Source organism: Aquarana catesbeiana, linkage group LG10 (genome assembly GCF_042186555.1).
Source record: "Aquarana catesbeiana isolate 2022-GZ linkage group LG10, ASM4218655v1, whole genome shotgun sequence".
In the NCBI taxonomy this organism is placed as follows: Eukaryota; Metazoa; Chordata; class Amphibia; order Anura; family Ranidae; genus Aquarana; species Aquarana catesbeiana.
The window spans coordinates 235485149-235507806 of record NC_133333.1 but is presented as its reverse complement, the minus strand read 5'-3'; the positions used below and the strand labels follow the sequence as shown (position 1 = coordinate 235507806).

Genomic DNA, 22658 nt, shown 5'->3' with positions numbered 1-22658 from the left:
TGGCCAAAGTCGCTTGTCCTGGAGGCAACTTTAAGTCACGTTGTAAGTTGTTCAAAGTCGCCTTGCAAAGTTGCGCTGTAAGTCATGTTGCCCCTGTGTGAACCAAGCCTTATACATTTGTTTGGATGTGCACTTATTTTGTGTATACAATTTGTATATCATCATTTATTCAGGGGAGTGCAGCTCTTGACACAATCTTTACAAGAAAACACACATTTTTATTTTTATTTTATTACATAATTTTCCCAAAAATTGTGACAAATTACAACTTAAAAAAACTCACCCTGCCTCCTATTAAATACCGTGGACTGTCTACTTAGCTTTCACAGACTAAATATACACTGATTTGGGTTATTTTTAACCAAAGAAATGTAGCAGATCAAATTTTGGCCTAAATTTAAAAGAAAGATTACTTATTTGCAAAATCTTATAACAAAGAAAAAACATTTTTAACCAAATTTTAATTTTTTTCATTCATATAGCAAAAAACACAAACAAAAAAACCCCATTGGTAATAAAATGACACCAAAAGAAAGCTGTTAAAAGAAAAAAAGTTTAATTTGGGCACAGCATTGCATTACTGAGTAATTGTCATGCAAGGTGTGACAGCAGTGAAATCTTAAAATTGGCCTTGGCAGGAAGCGGGTGAATGTGTCCAGTATTCAAGTGGTTACACACACGAGCATCATCCACCAATAAGGTGACCACTTTCTTAAAGCGTAGCTCCACCCAATTGGTGAAGGTCCACTTTAAGGTCTCCTTCCCCCTCCTCTTTACATAATGGAACTTTTATTTAGCGGGGCAGGTACCTGGTTTTGACAGGGACCCCCTCCCACCGCCTAGGTGTTCCAAGCAGAAGCTCTCCTACCCCCTCCCTCCTTGCTGTCTCCTGGGACAAGTCACAAGTTCCAGAGGACTGCAGGACCATTCACAAAGTGCAGCACAGCAGGCACCTGGCTGTGAAGGCACAAGCGGTCACAGCCAGGTGCCCACAGCCAGGCCCCGGTACCAGAACACTGATGGAAAGAACAGCTCAGGTAAGCACATTACTGGGAGAGGTGAGTGTGTTTATTGAAAGTCAGCAGCTACAAGTTTTGTAGCTGCTGACTTTTAATAAACACAAATTAGACTGGAGCTCCTCTTTAAAGTGTAAGTTCACCTTATAGTTTTCTGCAAAAGGTGAACTTACCCTTTAAACTGGGGCACTGCCAGATCCACAGTGGAATCAAACCACTTTATAAAAAAGTCCTCTTCAGATACAATGCTAATAACCTATCAGGGTGTTCATTTCTGTAAAGGAAGACTTTGAACAACAGGTACACCAGAAAGGGCCATCATGCCTCAACTTTTGCTTGTAACCGTCAGCCTTGCAATGTCTCATGGGACTTTTAGTTCTGCAACAGCTGGAGGGCCACAGGTTGAGAACCTATGGTCTAAATGATACAATCTGGCAACAGCATTGGTAGAAGCAACAGGCTGATCATCTCGTTCCAGAGTGGTGATCAATAAAAGCCAAAATGGTCTCCTTTTGTTCGGGAGGAATAGCAGAAGATGAAGACTCCTAAAAAGGCAAGGTCAGCCAATGACTGGAGCGTCTCACCAGCTGCCAAGGCCACAGCCAGATCAGATATAAAAATCTACGAAGGTATGGGAGTGAGCTTGTGACCTCTGGTCAAGATCAGCAAATACCCGATTGTGCCATAAAGTCTTGTAGTAAAAAAGCCTCAGCTGAGCGGACAGAAGCTCTGGCCACACCCAACAGAGCAAATGAAGACTCCAAAGATGGGATAGATGGGCAACATGATTCCGGGCTGCACTGGTAGGCATGCTGCATACAGCATGAGAACTGTTAAGAATTATAGGTAAGATGGGTCTGGGTTCAGTCTACTATGTCTAAAAATCAGACATACAGAGGTTGATTTACTAAAAATGGAGTACAAAATCTGGTGCAGCTGTGCATGGTAGCCAATCCACTTCTAACTTCAGCTTTTGCAATTAAGCTTTGTCCAAAAAAACAACAACATTTGTTTCACAGCTGCACAAGATTTTGCACTCTCCAGTTTTAGTAAAACAACCCGTAGCGGTAAAGGAATCTAAGGCACATGGTACGAGGCAAGACTCCAGATATTGTTAAGACCCAGATAGCTGGTAGCAGCAGGTGAGGGCCAGATATCTGGAGGTGACAAGTCACTGCAGGTGGGCAGTAAAGGTTTTCTTGACATCATATGACAGAAAAGAGTTTGAGCGACACGCCATCCAGAGCATGACATCAGCGCTCAGCCCCAGAGTGTTAATTCCTTCCACGGCGTAAGCCATTGGGAATGCTGGAATTGAAAGGCACCCAGCATGACCAGCCCACCAGCAAAATGAGTGTTTTCAGACATGTCAAGGCTAGCGGTTCGGGACCTGGAGAACTAACTTTTACCAGAGTGGTGTATGGAAAACGCCGTACTTGGAGCTCGGTGCCTGAAGGTCACTTCCAGGTTAGTCCTGCAAAGTTCAGTCCAGCATGACCTAAATGTAGGACTACAAAACCAAAAAGACAGGAGGAGGACATCTGTGCCAGACAGCTGCTTTTAAGCGACCAGCTCTAGCAGGATGTAAAGCAGAGTCTTGATTAAAGGAAAAAAAAAAAAAAAGCGTGCTAGCAAAAATAGATTGGTCTTTTAGAAAGCAAAGCTAAAGAAATATCCTTTCTCCATGGACAGTAGCAAAAAACTGAGCCATGTTGGTAGGAGGAGGGGGATACTGGGCTGGCTTACAGTTTTTGTTTGCCAGTAATTCAAGCCTTATGCAGACGGCAGTATAACCCGTAGTTAAATTCCTGTGCCCCTCAATGACAAAAAATAAATGAAAGTTTTTCACCCTTTTGGATTCTGTTCCTAAAAAAAAAAAAAAAAAAAAAAAAAAAAAAAAAAAAAAAAAACCCAGAACAGCATGACGGATTATCGCAGTACCACAGAGGAACACAAACATATATTATTAGAAATTTATTACAAAAATTCATAAATATATGCACTATAAAAACATTAGAATGCGGTCTAAAGGTTCATCGGCATAGGTTACAGTATATATAACAACAAGATGGTTGTTTTTTTATAATATATATATTATAAAAAAACAACCATCTTGAAGATATATATATAAAAAAAACATCTTGAATATATATATATATATATATATATATATATATATATATATAAAAATATTATAAAAAAACAACCATCTTGTTGTTATATATACTGTAACCTATGCCGTTGAACCTTTAGACCGCATTCTAATGTTTTTATAGTGCATATATTTATGAATTTTTGTAATAAATTTCTAATATATGTTTGTGTTCCTCTGTGGTACTGCGATAATCCGTCATGCTGTTCTGGTTTTTTATATACTTTATCTAGGATTTAGCTTTTGTTCACAATTTTACTTTTAATTCTTTGTTCCATATTGGTGCTGCTGATTTCCTGCAGCATCTTTCAATCACTTCCCGACTACATTTACTCCAGCAATGACTGCATGGCATTTTTCAGTAGTGCATTTCTGATGGTGATAACAGTGGATCATGCAGACAGGGTTAAGATGATGGGGTACAAAGAGTTCTGTAATTGGACAAGGTGAAGACTGATGTCACCACCCCTAGACCTTGTCTAATCAGAGAACGATTTGTATTCATTAGGATGATAAAACATGCTCTCTGAATGGCGCCTGTGGTGGGAGGACTCCTGCATTTCCTAAGCAGCTGCTCGGCACAGGATCCGGGAAGCTAGCGGCAGTCAGTGAAGTCGCAATGTCTACTGCAGCGATTTCCACCTTACCATAGGAATTGGCCAGGTATGAAACATATATTTACATTGATACAAGCAGGTCCAATGTAACTGAAAAAATAAAGATACCTGAAACTCCGCTTTAATAAGGAGCTGCATTAATTTGTGTCTTATGTCTGCCTGGAGTTCAGACTTAAAGGATAAGGTCACCTTCTGGAACATGCAACATGTTCCCAACCTGCAGCCGCATAGCAATCCCAGCACTATGCGATAGCTAGTACAGGGAACTCCTCCCCGTACTGCTGTCACTTTTTGAAATGAGAGAGAAAGTGAGGGGCTCCGCCCACAGCATTCATTCACAGAGATTTGTGAATGGATGAACTACCAACAGCCATAAGTGCTGTGGTAGTTCATTGCGTCTGTCAGTGTGAAAAGCTGCTTGTCCCTACGATGTACAGTCAGAAAGCTCACACTGACAGTCTGCAGGAGACCTGCATGGCTCCAGCAATCTGCTGATCGCTTGTGCAATGCTTTGCAGGCTCAAAAAAAAAAAAAAAAAAAAAAAAAAAAATAGTAATAGTAAAAAAATAAAATTAGTAAAAAAAGAATGCATTTCTTTTTTTTTTTTTTAAATTGAACGTAAGCCTTTGACTCTGCTCTCTCACATCAGTCCCTGTGCGCTCTCTACCTGTATGCCTAGTTTGTTACAGGTAGAGTGGATAAAACACAGCACCAGCTCTCACAAAATACGTGCCCAAATACTTAGAATCCAGATGATTTACAGGGCAGCTAATGTAGGAGGAGGGCAGGGAAAAGCTTCATGTTTTGAGCCATAACTTCCTTGCTGCACGCAGGGGAAGAGCGGCCACAGGACAATATCTTCAAATGAATGCACACCTGCCAGGTACTTTGGTGAACATACTACTACACAGAGCAAAACAGGGAAAAGGTTTCAACAATTGTATAGAACATAAAAGGCAAGGGGTAAAATCAACTGCTAATGACTGGTTAGGGACACCATTCTAAAATGTTTTGGACCTTGTCCAGAAAAATAATCACATGGCTCCTGAGAAATGTTATTGCAACAAACTGTTAAAGCAGAACTAAAGCTTCTTATCCTTTACAGACAAGGAAGCTGCCCTCAGTCTCAGTTTATTCTGCAGTTGTCATGCTCCTGCACATATGATCAGTTGTGACACCAGCCGTTTGATGGTTTGACAGCTGAGTGCATATGCTACTGTGACCATTCTCGTTTCTGGTATGCCTTGAAGGTACAGTGCCTTGAAAAAGTATTCATACCCGTTGAAAGTTTCCACATTTTGTCATGTTACAACCAAAAGTGTACAGTGCCTTGCAAAAGTGTTCACCCCCCTTGGCATTTTACCTATTTTGTTACATTACAGCCTTTAGTTCAATGTTTTAATCTGAATTATATGTGATGATCAGAACACAATAGTCTAAGTTGAAGTAAAATTAGAAAAATATATACATAAAAGATTGTAAGCTCTAACGAGCAGGGCCCTCTGATTCCTCCTGTATTGATTTGTATTGTAAGTGTACTGTCTGCCCTAATGTTGTAAAGTGCTGTGCAAACTGTTGGCGCTATATAAATCCTGTTTAATAAAACAATTTTTCAGAAATAAAAAACTGATCATTGTCATGTGCGTATGTATTCACCCCCTTTGTTATGAAACCCATAAAAAGCTCTGGTGCAACCAATTACCTTCAGAAGTCACATAATTGGTGAAATGATGTCCACCTGTGTGCAATCTAAGTGTCACATGATCTGTCATTACATATACACACCTTTTTGAAAGGCCCCAGAGGCTGCAACACCTAAGCAAGAGGCACCACTAACCAAACACTGCCATGAAGACCAAGGAACTCTTCAAACAAGGGACAATGTTGTTGAGAAGTACATGTCAGGGTTAGGTTATAAAAAGAATATCCAAATCTTTGATGATCCCTAGGAGCACCATCAAATCTATCATAACCAAATGGAAAGAACATGGCACAACAGCCAACCTGCCAAGAGACAGCCGCACACCAAAACTCATGGACCGGGCAAGGAGGGCATTAATCAGAGAGGCGGCACAGAGACCTAAGGTAACCTTGGAGGAGCTGCAGAGTTCCACAGCAGAGACTGGAGTATCTGTACATAGGATGACAATAAGCCGTACGCTCCATAGAGTTGGGCTTTATGGCAGAGTGGCCAGAAGAAAGCAATTACTTTCAGCAAAAAACAAAATGGCACGCAAAAAGGCATGTGGGAGACTCCCAAAATGTATGGAGGAAGGTGCTCTGGTCTGATGAGACTAAAAATTGACAGTTACTTACCGATAACTGTTTTTCTAGGATAACTTCCAGGACGGCACACCTGAGAGATGAGAGGCTCCTCCCTACAGGAAACACAATCAATCGACAGCTGTTTTAAGTCCCCACCCTTCCCCTTGATCCTCAGTTTGTAGAGAAGTAACTCCTGAACCTGGTTCACAAGGGAAATCATTCCTCATAGGTACTCACCTTCTAGTGTTCTACCATTTTTCCCTCCTCCAACGGGCGGGAAGTAGGCCTGCCGTCCTGGAAGATATCCTAGAAAAACAGTTATCGGTAAGTAACTGTCAATTTTCTCTAGTCATCTTCCAGGACGGCACACCTGAGAGGATAATCAAGTACCTCAGGCCTACCTTAGGGTGGGACCACTGCAAGACCCTCTTGGCGAACCTTGGTTCTGCAGTGAGTTTTACCTCCACTCCATATGTTTGATGAAGGTATTATAGCTGGATCATGCAGCTGGTCTGCATGTCTACTCCACCGATGTCCCTGCCTTCTCTGCTTCGGATGCAGGACCTAGGTGGAGTGGGCTCTTAAAGATGGAATCAGAAAACATGTTAAACTTGTAGGTTATCAATGTTGCCTGTCTCACACATCTAACAACCCTGGCCTATTGTGCCTGTAGGTGCTACTTAAAACCCTTAAAGGTTAATCAGAGACCTGTGTTGTAAGACAAGGACACTAATTGATCACTAAGAGGGCCTGTCTAACACTACCCTGATCAGGGAATTAAAACTGCAAAAAAAGGTGGACCCCTAACAGACAACCTTTTTTGTTCATTTTTATCTTTACATCAGCCAAGACTAAAGGGAAGCCTACTTAAGGGTAATAGATTAACCGAGGCTTGATCCCTGGGTTTAAGGCATGCCCACTCTGTGGCTTTACTTACGCCAAAGTGCCTACTTCAGGAGAATAAAGTTCATAGCAGGAGTATAACACTTATACTGCTACATCTAGTTCTGCTAGAAGGGTGAGATGAAGGCCATGCACCGAGCCGTAACCTATTCGGTCGGGTGGACATCTTTATACTTCATCTTCAGGTCATAATACTCCTCTGAACAGAACTTCCCAAGTTCTTACTAAGCAGGGTGATTCTTTATCGCCTTCCTCCAGTGTCCTATAACCCTACTGGGCTTCAACCCTAGGAAATGGTTCCAGCATTCCTGAATGTATGGGGCTGAGGCTTTCTGACATGTGACGTCTGCCGCCAGAACTCCAGGCCCCTCCACGGAAAAGAGGGCTGAAATACAAAAGGTGATACATGCATTATTAATATCACAAATTAAAAAAGATCATAGATTGTGGACCCAGCACAATAGATTTAGACAAAAAGGACACAAGCATAGACAATAATGTGTATCTGAGTGTGGCTAGCTAAACCAACATATCAAATATGGGAGAGACCCAAATCTGAACTTCAATGTAGACAAACAGTCCTCACAGTCTGGTTTTCTGATGTGCAGCCAATCTGTAAAAACATTAAGACACACGCAAACCCTCAGTCTTGGTTCACACTGGGACGACTTGTCAGGCGACCTAGTCACCTGACAAGTAGCGTCCTGTTCTGTGCAATGGAGCCGTTCTAAATCGGCGCGATGCAAGTCGCTCCGGCTTAGAAAAAAGGTTCCTGTACGACTTTGGGGGCAACTTGCATTGACTTCCATACAGAAGTAGTTTCGCAAGTCGCCGCTGAGTCGTGTCCTGGGTCGCCTGAGGCAGTCGCGCTGTAAGTCGTGCTGCCTTAGTGTGAACCGACCCTAAATGCTGCGTGTTTCTGAAGTGCAGCTAGCTAGGTCATAACTGATAGAGAGATATATATATATATATATATATATATATATATATATATATATATATATATATATAGAGAGAGAGAGATATAGATATATATACATACACACACACACACATACATACATCCACATAAAGGACGGGAGTCCTGTTTACGGTGGAGTTTTACTGATGTACAGCAAAACAGGGCAATAAATATAAGACAGAAAGACCCAAACTTCTATGTTGCGTATTTCTGATGAACCACCAAATACAGTTATAAGATCAATATGGTACTGGCTAGCTAAACCAACATAACAAGACAATATCTTTTCTGTTATGCAGTTCTGTAGTGCAGTCACATAGAACCAACATGGAAAGAACCCAAGCAACCTGCAGCATTGTGTTTTTCCGAAGTGCAGTAAGGTAAGGGAATCTGAAACAGAAAGCACCAACAAGCTTCAATGTTGAGTATTTCTGCTGTGCAGCCACATAAAAACAGACAGCCTTCCTAGCTGCGATCTTTCTGGTGTATTGCAAAGTAAGGCAATAAACTCCATGATGTCTATTCTTGTGTGTAGCAAAACCTCAACCAGAAGGGAAACTTAGGGCTCCCACACCTGTGCGACCCAACCTGCAACCGCAAAAACGCAAGAGAAAAGTCATACACTATGGCTTCCAATGGGAACCAATTGTGTCTGTGCAACTCCAGGTCGCGGCGCCACCAAGCAGACCCTGCTTTCTGGATCCACAGACCTCAAGATTACACAGGTCGCAGGTAACTTGCAATTTTCAGGTTGAACAAGCGAGGGGTCCCCAATGCTGTATCTCCCTGGAGGCGTGCAGCCAACAACCCCCTGCTGTGTATCCTTAAGAAGCAGCAAGGTAGAACAATGAGAAACAGAAAAGACACCCCTCACTGCTGTGCCTTTCTGATATGCAGCCGATAAGGCAGTAAATATAGAACATACAGGACACAAACAATCTTCAATCTTTGTGTATGTCTGATGTGTAGTAATATACCAATACTGAGCAGATACGCCACCATCCTCAATGTGTCTCCCTGCTGAGGCAGTAAAAACAAATCAGAAAAGGACAAGCAACCCCACTGCTGTGTCCCCTCTGATATGCAGCCAATAAGGCAGTAAATGTAAGACATAAAGGGACAGACAACCTTCAATCTTGTATATATCTGATGTGCAACAATATAACAATCTGAATAGAGATAGCACATCCATATTGAAGGGATTTGGCATGCGACTCAACATGTAAAATCGCATGCCTAAAATCGGCAACCTTTGCCGTTAATAGCACTGTCAGCCTGACGCCACTTTGCGGGGCTGCACCTATTACCAAAAGGCAGTACCAGTACTACCCCTGGCACAGGTTCAATTTGTATTTCCCCACAATTCAGGACCATCAATCTTCACTACTGCCTTTCTAATAAGCAACCAATAAGGCAGTAATACAGGACACAAAAAACCCCAGACAGAACTCAATTTTGAGTATGTCTGATGTGCAGCAATATAACAAATATGAGCAGAGATGTCATAAAACTCAATGATGTGCATTTCCGCCATGCGTCACAAGACTAGAAAGTACAGACCACCTTCCCTGTTGTATTTTTCTGATCTGTAGCCAAATAAGGCAGTACCTTTAGGATATAACAGACAACAACAAAGCTTCAGTGCAGTGCATTTCTGATGTACAGCACTATACCCCTTATGAGCAGAGATGTCACAAATCTCAATGTATATTTCTGCTGTGCCACAAAATATCCCAGCAAGGACAAACCTTCACTACTGAGGTCTACTGGTGAATCCCTTTATGCAATAACCAAACAGAGCAATTTGATCCCTAGGCATAGCCTGGGCTGTAGATACTAACACTTCACCCCCCAGTGAAGGAGCAAATTCTAAAAATGGTTAGACACCTTACCATAGTAGCTGTTGTCCTACCTTACCTCCGTAGACTGAGCAAATGCTGGTCAGCTCACACACAGGTGGGGCTGATCAGAAACTAAAGTCTCAATGAGCCCCGCCCTAGAGACCAATTTAGGATAGCCTCTAGAAAAGGTGATCACCAATTTAGCCTGGAGGAAAATAGCCACCTGCAGGCCTTAAACAAGCAATCATGTATCTATCTAGCTCTTGCATATGTTTGCACAGAAAATCCTTAATTAAAGGATATAGGAAGCGATTTATGGTAAATCGCCTTTAGATCTGTCACTGAGTTGACTGCAGCCCAAACCCACAAAAAGGTTTTTCTTACCTCCTGCACTTCAATATAACCACAATGTAAAGGTGGAGTGGGAGGTTGGGGCTTATGACTTCAGATTCCTAGCAGCTGGGCTAATAGGGCCATATAACCTAGTGCACCTGCTGACCAGGAGAACTTACTCCTGAATCCTTCAACCATTGCACAATCCATAAATTGTTCAGTGGTATACCTGGCCTGTAAGGAACTCTTTGTATCTACCAGGTCCTCCCCCCCCTTCGCTCTATTCATCCCTACTAATGTCCCACAACCGGACATGTAGGGAGAGTGTTGGAAACCTACTGTTGTGATAACCACAGTGTCTCTGCTGTAAGAGGGAGCTGTGGCTGGTGGTATTAGCAGTAGCTTCTGGGCTATTTTGTTATGCAGACCCCAGGTCCTGCACTGCACCACTTAGTAAATACAGGGGGAAGGGGAAGAAATGCCTTACCTACCTCTTTCCCATCTGAGGTGGTTTAGGCACACTCGCTCCTCTGCACCACTTGTCCACCATACAGCATCTCTGATGTAAGAGGGAGCTGTAGCTGGTGTTTTTAGCAGAAGCTTCTGGGCTATTTGAATCTAGACCCCAGGGGAGATTATCTCAAATGCCCAGAAACCATCAGGCTGGGATTGGGGATTTTGCACCTAAATTCCCAAGGTAAAGGAAAGTACTCACCGTTGTAGTCTTCCCCTTTTTCCACAGCCACCGGGCTTGCTTTTCCATCCTTATGGTCCACACGCAAGGAGGATAGCCGCCAAAGTGCCCCCCCCAACTACTGTCCCCATAGGGAGCTGCAAGGTTAGGCTGTGTCCTGCCAGTCAGTATATACACCTGGGGGGGGGGGGGGGGCAATGCCGTACGTTCCTCATTCCATTCTGGAGGTGGTTTAGGCAGACATCCACCGTAGTGAACTGGTGCCTCCTCGAAAGGAGGATGTGGGCACCTGCTCCTGCTGACTCTCAGCCTTCCCTCCTGGGTAAGAACGCGGGTCGTTCAAGCGGCGCCCTCCCCAGCAGCCCACGCGGGCTACCAGGGGCCCAGGAGTCGGGGGCCCTGGAAAGAACTGACAGCCAGCACCCCTGTCTGAACGGACGCCCGGACAGGTAAGGGGGGGGAGACAGGAAAAAGGCCCCTGAAGTTCTGGGGACACCACTGTACCCAGGGGCCTTCAGCTCTCAGGGGGGCTCTTCCAGTTTCTGCTGCCCCCCCTGAGGAAAGGATAGGGGAACCCCCCAGGAAGGATAAATATATCCGGCCAGACCCAGAGGCCCATCAGGTACTAACCAGGCCCGACCCTGCTTTGCCTCCGAGATCCTACGAGATCGGGCAGGCGGCGCCCTCTTTCACTTTCAGGGTGATGTGGCCGTAGGCCTTCCCCAGGCATTTGGTCCGGCTCCCAGGGGGGGACCACCAGCGCCAGGCTTCGGGTCATTTGAAAAAAACAAACGGTTTCGCTGTGTAGGGAGAAACACAATCAAAAACTGAGGATCAAGGGGAAGGGTGGGGACTTAAAACAGCTGTCGATTGATTGTGTTTCCTGTAGGGAGGAGCCTCTCATCTCAGGTGTGCCGTCCTGGAAGATGACTAGAGAAATTGCCGATATGCATGGCACATGCTTTTCTGCCCAGATTAAGATCTGGTTCACTTCACTTTGAGCTGCACGACTCCTGGTGCCTCCTTGGTGATTGATAGAAGCCACTGCTGTGGCATTGTCAGACTGGATCCCGACAGGGCAACCCTGTAGCCTGAGTGTCCAGGCCTTTAGGGCTAGATACGCTGCACGGATCTCCAGAATGTTGATGGGTAAGGTCCTCTCGGTTTTGGATCATCTCCCTTGGACAGTCGACTGTTCCAGAACTGCTCCCCAACCTGAAAGACTGGCATCCATTGTTACCACTTTCCAGGTAACCGGTAAAAAAGGATTTTCCTTTTTGCAGATTTTTGGGTATTAACCACCAACTGAGGCTCTGACGTACTGTAGGAGACAGATGCATTGGAAAATCTAACGCCTGAACCCTCTTGTTCCAGGCATACAGGATACTGTGTTGCAGCAGTCTTGAAGGAAACTGAGCATAGGGAACTGCTTTGAATGAAGCCACTATCTTTCCCAGCAGCCTCATACAAAGGCGAATAGAGGGACCCTTCTTTGCCCTGACTACCTGAATCAGTTCTTTTATGGCACTGATCTTTGCCTGGGGTAAAAATACCTTCTTCTGGCTTGTATCCATGATCAGGCCCAAATACTCTAGTCTTCTTACTGATTTTAAAGAAGACTTTTCTAAGTTGAGAACCCAACCTAGGTATTCCAGGTAGTTGACTGTGGTGACCAAGTTCTGGGCCAGGTGGGCTACAGACCGGTCTATCAAGAGCAGGTCGTCTAGGTATGCTATTACTGTTATACCTTGGGCCCTTAATCTGGCCAGAGGAACAGCCAAGTTCTTTGTAAACACCCGAGGTGCAGTAGCTAACCCGAAAGGCAAAGCTATAAACTGAAAGTGGCGTTTTTCTACTTCAAAACGCAAGTACTTTTGATGAGCAGGGATAACAGGTACATGCAGGTACGCATCCTTGATGTCTATAGACACCAGAAGTTGTCCTCCTTGTAGGATGGAGACTACTGATCGGATTGATTCCATGCGAAAGGACCGAATCTTTAGGAATCGGTTTAGATCCTTTAGATCTAGGATCTAGAATAGGTCTGACATCTCCATTTGGTTTTGGAACCGTGAAAAGGTTTGAATAAAACCCCAATCCCTGCTCTTCCGTGGGAACAACCACGATAACTTTTTGCGACAATAAATAAATAAAATGATGCGCTTGTATTATCTATTAATTCATGTGCTACCTCTTGTGCCTATTTATTGCTTCTAAAATAAGTGAAACATTGTGTCAAACTTTTGTTAAATAGTATCTTGTGTTTAGATAAACCAAAACAACTCCATTGCATAGACACATATAGAGATATGTTCAGGAGACAATGTGTTCTGAGCCTATTTCTATTTAACACACCCAGAAGCTATCAGCCAGTGAGTAATAATAAAGATTTCCAATATAATTATAACATCAAAGTCAAAACATAGTTGTTAATCCACCTAAATAAGTTAGAACGATACCTCCTCCTCTGATAAACCCAGATTCAATGAGATTGTTAGCTGTGGAGCGGCTTGTCTATGGTAGCCGCCGGCATAGAAGAGAAATGTTCTCAGCTCCTTCTCCTCCTGTTAACACTCCCAGACACTTTCAGCCAGTGAATGATAATGAGAATTACCACTAGATAAAGCTTATAGTTATAGGATCAGAGACAAAGCATAATTGTCAATCCACCAAAATATGTTAGAACAATGCCTCCTCCTCTGATATGCCCAGGTTAAGTAAGACAGTCAGCTGTGGAGCATGCTTGTCTGTAGTTAGCCGCCGGCATAGAAGAGTAGGTTGCTCAGCTACTTCTCCTCCTATTATAAGCCCAGGCTCAGTGAGACTCAGTCAGCGGTGGATCAGCTTGTCTGTGATCATCCACCCGAATACAGGAATAGTTTGCTCACCTTCTACTTTTCTTCCCCCATATGCAGGATAAGATTAAAAAGAGAAAAGAAAATACCATTGCGCAGATATCAGCAAAATTTTAAATACCATAAGAAGCCACTTAATTCCACTCACATGCTCCCTATGACATAGTGTTATGGAAATGATTAAGAGCTCCAATCGAGCTCAAGGTTATCTGCTGCTGTCTCTAATTTGAAAAGTGTTGATATGCATGCATATAAAAGTAAACACACTGAGACACGCTCAGTTTCGTTACTGTTACACTTCTAATTTATTCAAGGCGGTGTTAATGTTTTATACACACAAATACGTCATTGCTATGTCAGTCTAATAGGTACATCTCATTGGTCAAGATAGAAAAGAAGATGGATAATTTTCATAACGAGGTTTGGCTCTCTTTGTTCTTATCTCCAGTTCCGCGTTCTTCTGTGTGTGGGAGGTAGGGGGTACACGCCATTTTGAGAAAATATAGGAACAGAGCAAATCTGTATACTTATATAATGAGTAAGGAGAAAAATATGTATGCACATAAGAAAATAGACATTTTCAGATTACTATTATTATTATCTACATCACATTCCTTCACAATCCCCCCTAAAATGACTATTTTCTCTTTTCTGTCCCTAATACTAAAGGTCCTACTTTTTAGCCTGGCCCTTCTCCTCAGCAACTCTTTTAGGCTGTATATAGAATTGGGCAGCAACTGTTCACTTCCCTCCTCGATACAGCTGGAGAGGTGCAGTCAGGCGCTATCTATCCCTATAACCCTATAGGATTGTGAGATTATGGACAGGGAGTGACTGTAGAGGAGTGAAGGGTTTGTCATCTTCCATCATAAGGAGGTCCTCTTCTTCTTGGTGGAGAAATGTAGGTGTGCTATTGTCTACAGCCTTGCTCATTAACTTTTTTACAAAAGGTAGAATACAGCATATAATCAGGGCTAAAAGGACCAGGATTATTAATACCGTTACCCGTATCTGGGCGAGCACCTTCTGCCACCCACTCATCCAGCTAAAATATTGGTCCCATGGGTCTGTGATACCTGAGTTCTTCTTCAACTCTAGTGACAGATCTTCTAATTTCTTTATAGCTAAAGTAACCTTACCATTTGGGCCAATATTATCAGGAATGTATGTACAACAGGTTCCCGTTTTTTCCTATGATTTTACAAAACACCTCCTTTCCCAGATAACACCATGTCTAAGGCCATCCGGTCCTGGAATGTCATGTAGGAAGTGGGGGCTAACTGATCAGAAATTCCCTGGAGGGCATCTTTAGAGTAATTTACAAATCTCTGTTGGTTATAATATGTATAGTGTCAGGTCACCTAGAGGCTGGGTGACAGATGCACACCGTTGGGATCAGGAGTGCACTGCAAGGTAGTAGACCCTACGGCTGACTGCTGCGGATTGTACCCTGGGAGGTTCAGGAATCAGGTTTACTGGATCACTGACACAGATCCCACTGGGAGCTAGAACATAGATTCCCCAGGGCGCGGAGTCTAAGAGCCAGCAGGTGTTCACCAGAGCCTCTAGTGGTGAGGATGGACTGCGCTGCAGTCTGGTTCCAGGTCGCGGTCCCCAGGGTCTCACAGCTCACGCTCACGGTAGACTACAGGAGATGAGGAAGGAGGGAGCTGGCTGGAACATCAGGGTCACAGGCAAACAGGGATGGTCGGGAACAGGCCAAAGTCGGTAACAGGAATCAGATGTAGGAAACACAGCAAGTACACATAGAGGCTAACACACAGTGGTTGATCAGCACTGCTGGCTTGCAGTGCACAGGTTAATATAGGGTTCCCTGATATGGCCTGGGGTGGGGCCATGCTTAGAGGGGAGGTTACAAAAGCAGTCAGGTGAGGGTCAGCTGGTCTCTAGAGATGAACACATGGAGACAGGTATGCTGATCGACAAACTCTATTGCATAACCATGACATGTAGTTAATTCAATCTACATTCTTGCTGACAGTTGTTATGGGGATCAAAGACTCAAAACCAGCTTTTACCTGATCCCTGCCTTTAAACTCATCAGGGACCCCCCTTGTAACCCCTATGACATGTATGTATACATGAGGATCAAAGCTTCCGGAGAGAGCTGCTCGCTTCCTCCTCTGACTGTGTGCTGGGTCAGTGTATGTATCAGGGGTATCTTTGGTTAGGATATGGGGGCTTTCTATTTTCATCTTTTTTGTCTAATGCACTCTGTGGTCGCCCAGTCTGGCCCTGTGTTCCAACCCACTGGCCCCCACAGAAACCACAACTCTGTCCCCAGTAACTGTATGTATGGCATACATATATGTCCTTACCGTCAGGGATATCACTGTACCAATGGCATCACCATGAAGGGTCAAACGGACAAGGTACTATGTCACAGTAATCTAAGGTAAAGGTGGTCACATGTGTACCTGAAGAGTTACACCAAAACGTAATTATGTTATCATTTTTGTGATGGCCACCTCCTGGGCCCCTCCCCCCTAGATCAAACAGAAAAAGGATATGCAGCACCCGAAAACACGCTCTCCTGCAGTGATAAGCGTGCATTCAGGTGTTCTTCCTGGCCAACTTGACTGAGGTGGCTGTGGTCAGCAAAACTTGGAATGGACCATCATAACTTGGCTCAAGGATCTCCAGACAGTAGTTGGTGTGTTCCTGTATCTAATTCAGGATCTGGAATGGAAGAAAACACCTGGACATGCATTCAGGTTAATTCTCGTGATAATGTGGTTACATAATTAGTCAACACATCAGACTGTAACTGTAACTGTTGTGGAAAGTAACAACCAAGTCTGGGAGCTGAACCAAACAAAATTTCATAAGAGGATAGGGCATGTTTCCCCTGGGGGTGTGTCTGACACTGAACAGGGCAATGGGCTAACTGTCTGGCCAACTCATGTTAGTCTCTTGGGCCATCTTTAACATCCTGTTTTAGTGTCCCATTCATCCTTTCTACCTTCCCGCTACTTTGAGGGTGGTATGGGATGTGTAGTGCCAACTGAACCCCCAGTGCTGCCCAAATCTCTTTAGTAAGGGTTGTTGTTAGGGCTGGTCCCTGATCTCTCAATATCACCTCTGGGACCCCAAATCTACATACTATCTCACTCAGTAATTTCTTAGCTGTGGTCCTGGCAGTCATGACCACTTCCACTAGGGCGTATTCGAATCTGCCACTTCTTGGCACTTGAGAATGATCAATTTGCATCCTCTGGAATGGGGTATAGGGCTTTTGCCAGGTGCTTCTTCTGTGCATTCTGGGTTACATTTGGTGCAGATAATGCATGATCTGCAGAAGCTGTCGGTCAGTGGAGTAACTCTTGGTGCAACACTTGTTGATAAGAGAGTTCATAAAAGTCTTTGTCAAGTGGGCAGCTCCATGTGCCCATTGCACCACGGCTGGGTACATACTCCTGAGTAGACAAGGCTTCTTGTTGCACTCGAATAGTCCATTTCTGAGAGTTGCTCCTTTTCTCCATTTCCAGCTTTCCTTCTTATCCGGACTTGTTGTTTCCTGTAGTTCTTTTAGATAAACTCTGTCCACTGGGAAAGTCTGTAAGGTAAGCACGGGGTGGTTTTCTTCTACCACCCTGCTGTCCACTTCCCGCGGACCACCAGCTGTCTGTTTAGCAGCTGTATTGGCTCGATGATTGTCTTAAGCTTCCTTTGAGTTCATTTTGTCGTGTGCTTTTACTCAGAATAGTCACTTGGGTTGGGAGAAGCAAGGCATCAATCAAGTTTTCACAGGTGTTCCTGCAGCCATCAGGAATCCTCTGTTCTAGATAACACCATAATCATGGGCAATGTTGAAAGCATATCTTGAGTCCATATAAATGTTGGCTCTTTTTCCCTCTGCCCATTTACGTGCTGTAGTAAGTGCTTATAGCTCTGCCTCCTGTGTAGACATCACCGGTGTTAAGGCTTCAGCTTGTAGAACAGTGTTTTCAGTGGTGACCGCGTGTCCTGTGCGGTCACGGGGGTAACAAGTCAAGACTCTACTCCTCCTCCTCCTTTCCCCCCTCGAGAAGTGGAAGAAGGGTGGTAGGGTTCAGTGTTTGACAACTTAATAGAGTAATGCTGTCCAGTAGGAGGGAACACAGGAGTCTCAAGTGTCTGGTAGTGGACAAGTGTTTCGGCTGGATCTTGGTTGAATATGGCAACAACGTCATGGGGAACAAGCAGAACGAGGCAGTGTCCGAGGACCAAGTTCAAAGTTTTGTCAAGCAAGTCTTGTGTAGCAAATCCAGCTCGGAGACACAATAGGCCTCCTCTTGCTACCGCATCCAGCAGACAGGAATAATATCCTATGGGGCGTAGGCTGATGCCATGTGATTGGGTGAGTACACCTGCAGCATGTCCCAGACGTTCGGATACAAAGAGCTTGAGCGTTTTGTCGTAGGCTGGGAGCCCTAGCGCCGGGGGTGGCGCACTCAAGGGTTTCAAACTTTAGATATTTCTTCAGGAGACATCTGGAAGGGTCTGATTGCAGAGCATCAGTAGGAAGGCTTCTGGAATCCATGCTCTGCACTAGGAAATTAGTCCAAGGAAAATGACAGGTGTTGAGCACCACTGCAATTTGGGCTTTGAGGCTCTGCAGCCCTGGTTGGCAAGATAGCACAACAGGCTTTCTGAGGTGACTTCAACAGGGGGTAAGTCAGCTGCACAAAAGAGAAGGTCATCAACATGTTGGAAGAGAATCACTTCCGGGTGTTCCTTTTGTCATGTGTTAAGGATGATGGCCATAGCTTTTGCAAACTGGCTTGGAAAGTTCTGTGCCCCTTGTGGCACAACTGTTTAGGTATGTTGCCGTTTCTTTCCGTGGATGAATGCGAAAAGGTACCAGCAGAAGGGGTGAGGGTGGACACTGAAGAAAACGTTTGTAAGGTCCACCTCTGTGAGGTATTTTGCAGTCAAAGGCATCCACAGTAGGTACCTGGTTCTCTTTTTAGGATTCTCTTCTTGGGGTTATTGTGGTTTCCGGGGCAATGAAGCGCCCTCTTTTAGCTTGACTGAAACTGGTGGCACCTTTAAGTTACCGTTGTCTCCCGGTCCTGTGGACCATAGGCACGCAGGGATTCTGTCAAGTACTTCCTGCAGTATTGAACTTGAAGTTTTTTTTTTTTTTTCTTCATTAAGTGTCATCAGGAGAGGCAGAGAACACAAAGCAGATGAGTCTTCTAAAGATAGGGGAGTATGTAACTTCACCCCCCTTCAGGCGTGTCCTGATTGAGGCCTGTAGTCTGGACAACACATCAGCTCCTAGTAGATTCAAGGGACATGTAGAGGACACCACAAATCTGGCAAGCAAATCAGGAAGTGGAAAGGAAAGAATTATTAGGCAGGTTCACCGCTCTCAACACACTTTTGGCTGCACCCCTGTCAATGAGGAAAGTGGTAGGTTTTTCGTCTGGGACATCTTGGGGCTCTGCATTCTTTTTTGAAGTGACCCCGTTTCCCACAGTTGTAACAGGTGATCCTTTCCCTGGTATTGGGCAGTGGTGGTGGACTAGTGTAGGTGGGATCTTCGTCATGGGTTACCATGAGGGGCGTTGGTTTTTTACCTTTTTGATTTTCTATACCTCTGGCCACCAACAATAAATCAGACATTTTCATTGAATGGTATTCAGGGCGGGCCACCATCAGGCCTTTTCTGATATCCTCTCTGAGCCCTGAAACAAAAGCAGTTGATAACATGTGTGTGTGTGCCTTTATGAGTCTAGCATGATACTTCTTCACAGACTCCCCTTTATCTTGGGTAATATCTTGGATTGTGGTCTTCTGATCCGTCAACTTCTCCTTTGCCCAGTCGTGGAGTTGTGCACAGAACTCCACGCCTGAGGTGTAGGAAGTGGCACTTGTCAGGCAGGCATCATTGAAGGCCATCTGCATGACTGGCCAAAAGACATATCCTGCTTTGATTTGGCATAGGCTGATCAAGTCTCTCCAGGCAGCTGAGTAAGTTTCTTGTATCTGCACTATCCTGTGGTAGAAGGGAATTGGCTGCTTCTCTGGGTCAGGCAGACTTGTCACTAAGGCCGCTGCTTGTGATAGAGTAAAAGCGACATACATCACTGGTGCCCCTTCTGGTAACCGAGACTGTTGTTGGGGCAGGGGCTGACAAGAGGCACTGTTCTTTACGGTTGCCAGCATGTGTTTGAGATCCTCTCGGAACTGAGAGTCTGGAGCCGGATTGGGGGTTAAATCAGTGGGTGGCCTTGCTGCCTGCTGTCGGGCTTCCCACTCAGATGCTTCTTCATCATTAACATATCCAGCCTGGGAATGTGATGCTCCCGTATTGGGGAAGACAGGTGTGTGGTATGAACCATCTTGGTCTAAAACAGGGAGGGCTGGGTACAAGCTGTTTAAGCTTACTGGGTGTACCAAGATGGCCGCCGGCAGGAAGTGCACTGGACTGGGTAGAAAGTGAAGGCATGGGTGCACTAAGATGGCCGCCGGGCTGAGTTGTCACAGTGGGTTGTGCTTGGGTGGTGAGAAAGGAGTGGTTGTTAGACGGAGGGCAGTGCTGTCCCTCCCCTCCTTTGTTTAAAGTTCCAACATATCATCAGCTATACATACATAATACAATCGCCATCTTTCTTAACTTCCTTTATCCAATTTTCTTTATCACACAGGATTTTTCTCCCTGTTTCTTCTGCAACATAACTTTCGTCACTTCTTTCAACTTTGTTAACTATTTCAACATCTTCTTCTCTCCTTCTTTACAATATCACTTTCATTACAATATCACTTTCTGTTTCTCGGCTAACGTCTTGAGAGGGGAATACATACAACCAAGGAGTTAATATTTTTCTCAGCGTTCTTATCAGCAAATTCCTTCGGTGTGGGCACATAAGACTAATGTACAGTTAATCTCAGAACAAGAACAAACACATCAGGGGTAGTGAGGAGCAACGGCCCGCGACCCAACAGATCTCCCGGGCAGCCCCCCTCCGACTTTAACCAGTCCCCACCCCCTCTCGTGTATATAGCAAACAATAAACCACAAATACAATCACGACAGGACATTACACCTGCCACTCTCTGAACCGTAAAGCCTCAGCAGGCTAAGATAAACGCAAGGGCAGACCACCCTGCAAAAATAAACCCGTTTATAGACGTTTTTCTACAGCTCTACACCAAGAGGCCGACAACTCTTCTTGGGGTGAGTCCTCTGTAACGCTTTCAGACTGCAAAGCCAGCAGCTGAGATAACTCTCAAAGGTTCCTTGAACCTAGAGTACACCTGTCTATAAACGACTGCTACAAAAAAACTATCTCATCCCAGAGGCCGACAGCTCGTCTGGAGATGAGACCATACATTCACGCATGTAGCACTTTTAGACTGCTGAGTTTCGTAACCCAAAGAATGACAGACAGTGAACAAAAAAAAATACAGTCAGCAGAAACCCATCAGCAGGTTCGTTAAACAACCTCAGGCGAGGAAATACCTGCCTCTAAGACAGTCTCAGCATACCGACAGAATCCAGCCGTCAACCGAAAGATAAGAGAGTCGTACAGTGGTAAGAATATAAATCAACTCACCGGTACTGTTAGGGCTGCGCAAACCCCACTCTCATTAATCAGTTAACGCCCGAATGCTTGTCGCGGTATAACTTCGACCGTAGCCTGAGGTCCCGGGTTTCGGCACCAACTGTTATGGAAATGATTAAGAGCTCCAATCGAGCTCAAGGTTATCTGCTGCTGTCTCTAATTTGAAAAGTGTTGATATGCATGCATATAAAAGTAAACACACTGAGACACGCTCAGTTTCGTTACTGTTACACTTCTAATTTATTCAAGGCGGTGTTAATGTTTTATACACACAAATACGTCATTGCTATGTCAGTCTAATAGGTACATCTCATTGGTCAAGATAGAAAAGAAGATGGATAATTTTCATAACGAGGTTTGGCTCTCTTTGTTCTTATCTCCAGTTCCGCGTTCTTCTGTGTGTGGGAGGTAGGGGGTACACGCCATTTTGAGAAAATATAGGAACAGAGCAAATCTGTATACTTATATAATGAGTAAGGAGAAAAATATGTATGCACATAAGAAAATAGACATTTTCAGATTACTATTATTATTATCTACATCACATTCCTTCACAATAGATCGCATTTAAGAGGATAATGGTCAGTCACATCCAGCTCCGTGCTGCTGCTCACACACTACCAGGCAGATCGCACTCCAAACAGAGCGTCACAGGCTAATTCTCCCCATGCGTATCATCACTGACACGTGACTTTTTCAAGCAAAAAAAGTCACGTGTCAGCGATGATACGCGTGGGGAGAATTAGCAGTGGAGTTGTTTTGGTTTATCTAAACACAAGATACTATGTAACAAAAGTTTGACACGTTTCACTTATTTTAGAAGCAATAGATAGGCACAAGAGGTAGCACATGAATTAATAGATAATACAAGTGCATCATTTTATTTATCTATTTATCTTAATTAACTGTGGGGTGTCACTAATTGACTGCAGCTGTATTACCTTTTATTTATTTATTTTTCACTATTGGATTTTTATTATTTCCACATAAATCTTTTTAGTCCACTTCAGCGCTTTAGGAATTGTATAATTGATTTTTGCGACAATAGTCGCTCCAACGCTAGAAAGAGAGAGACTTCTTTTTCTCTGGGTCTCTGGGAACATTTGATCTGAGGAAATGAGGAGAGGGGAATTCTCGGAACTCTAGTTTGTAACCTAGAGTTAATGTGGAGAACACCCATCTGTCCTGGAAATCCTCAAGCCAGAGCCTTGAGAACTGTAGCAGTCTTCCCCCCGCCCGAGCGAGCGGGGGGCGCTCCTTCATACAGAGGCTTTAGCGTCTTGTCTAGTAGGCTTCCTCCCCCAGGACTTCTTTTGTCCCTGGGTCGACTCTGAGATTTATTTCTTGAGCCTGGCGGAGGAGGCTGTCGCCTGCCTGGAGGCTGATGCTCCTGGCACTGGGGACAGAGCCCATTTAAAAGGCACGTTTACTCCTTTTCTTAACTGGT

The 22658-nt window shown here is 44.4% G+C and overlaps 1 long non-coding RNA gene across 1 annotated transcript; it reads right to left on the bottom strand.

Moving 5' to 3' along the window:
• Positions 1–211: 211 nt before the first annotated feature.
• LOC141111294 (uncharacterized) lies at positions 212–2898 on the bottom strand. Its single transcript, XR_012236408.1, has 2 exons — positions 1122–2898; positions 212–1085 (listed from the first exon to the last, which is right to left on the bottom strand). It is a non-coding gene; the product is annotated as an uncharacterized lncRNA (long non-coding RNA).
• Between the last annotated feature and the right edge of the window lie 19760 nt (positions 2899–22658).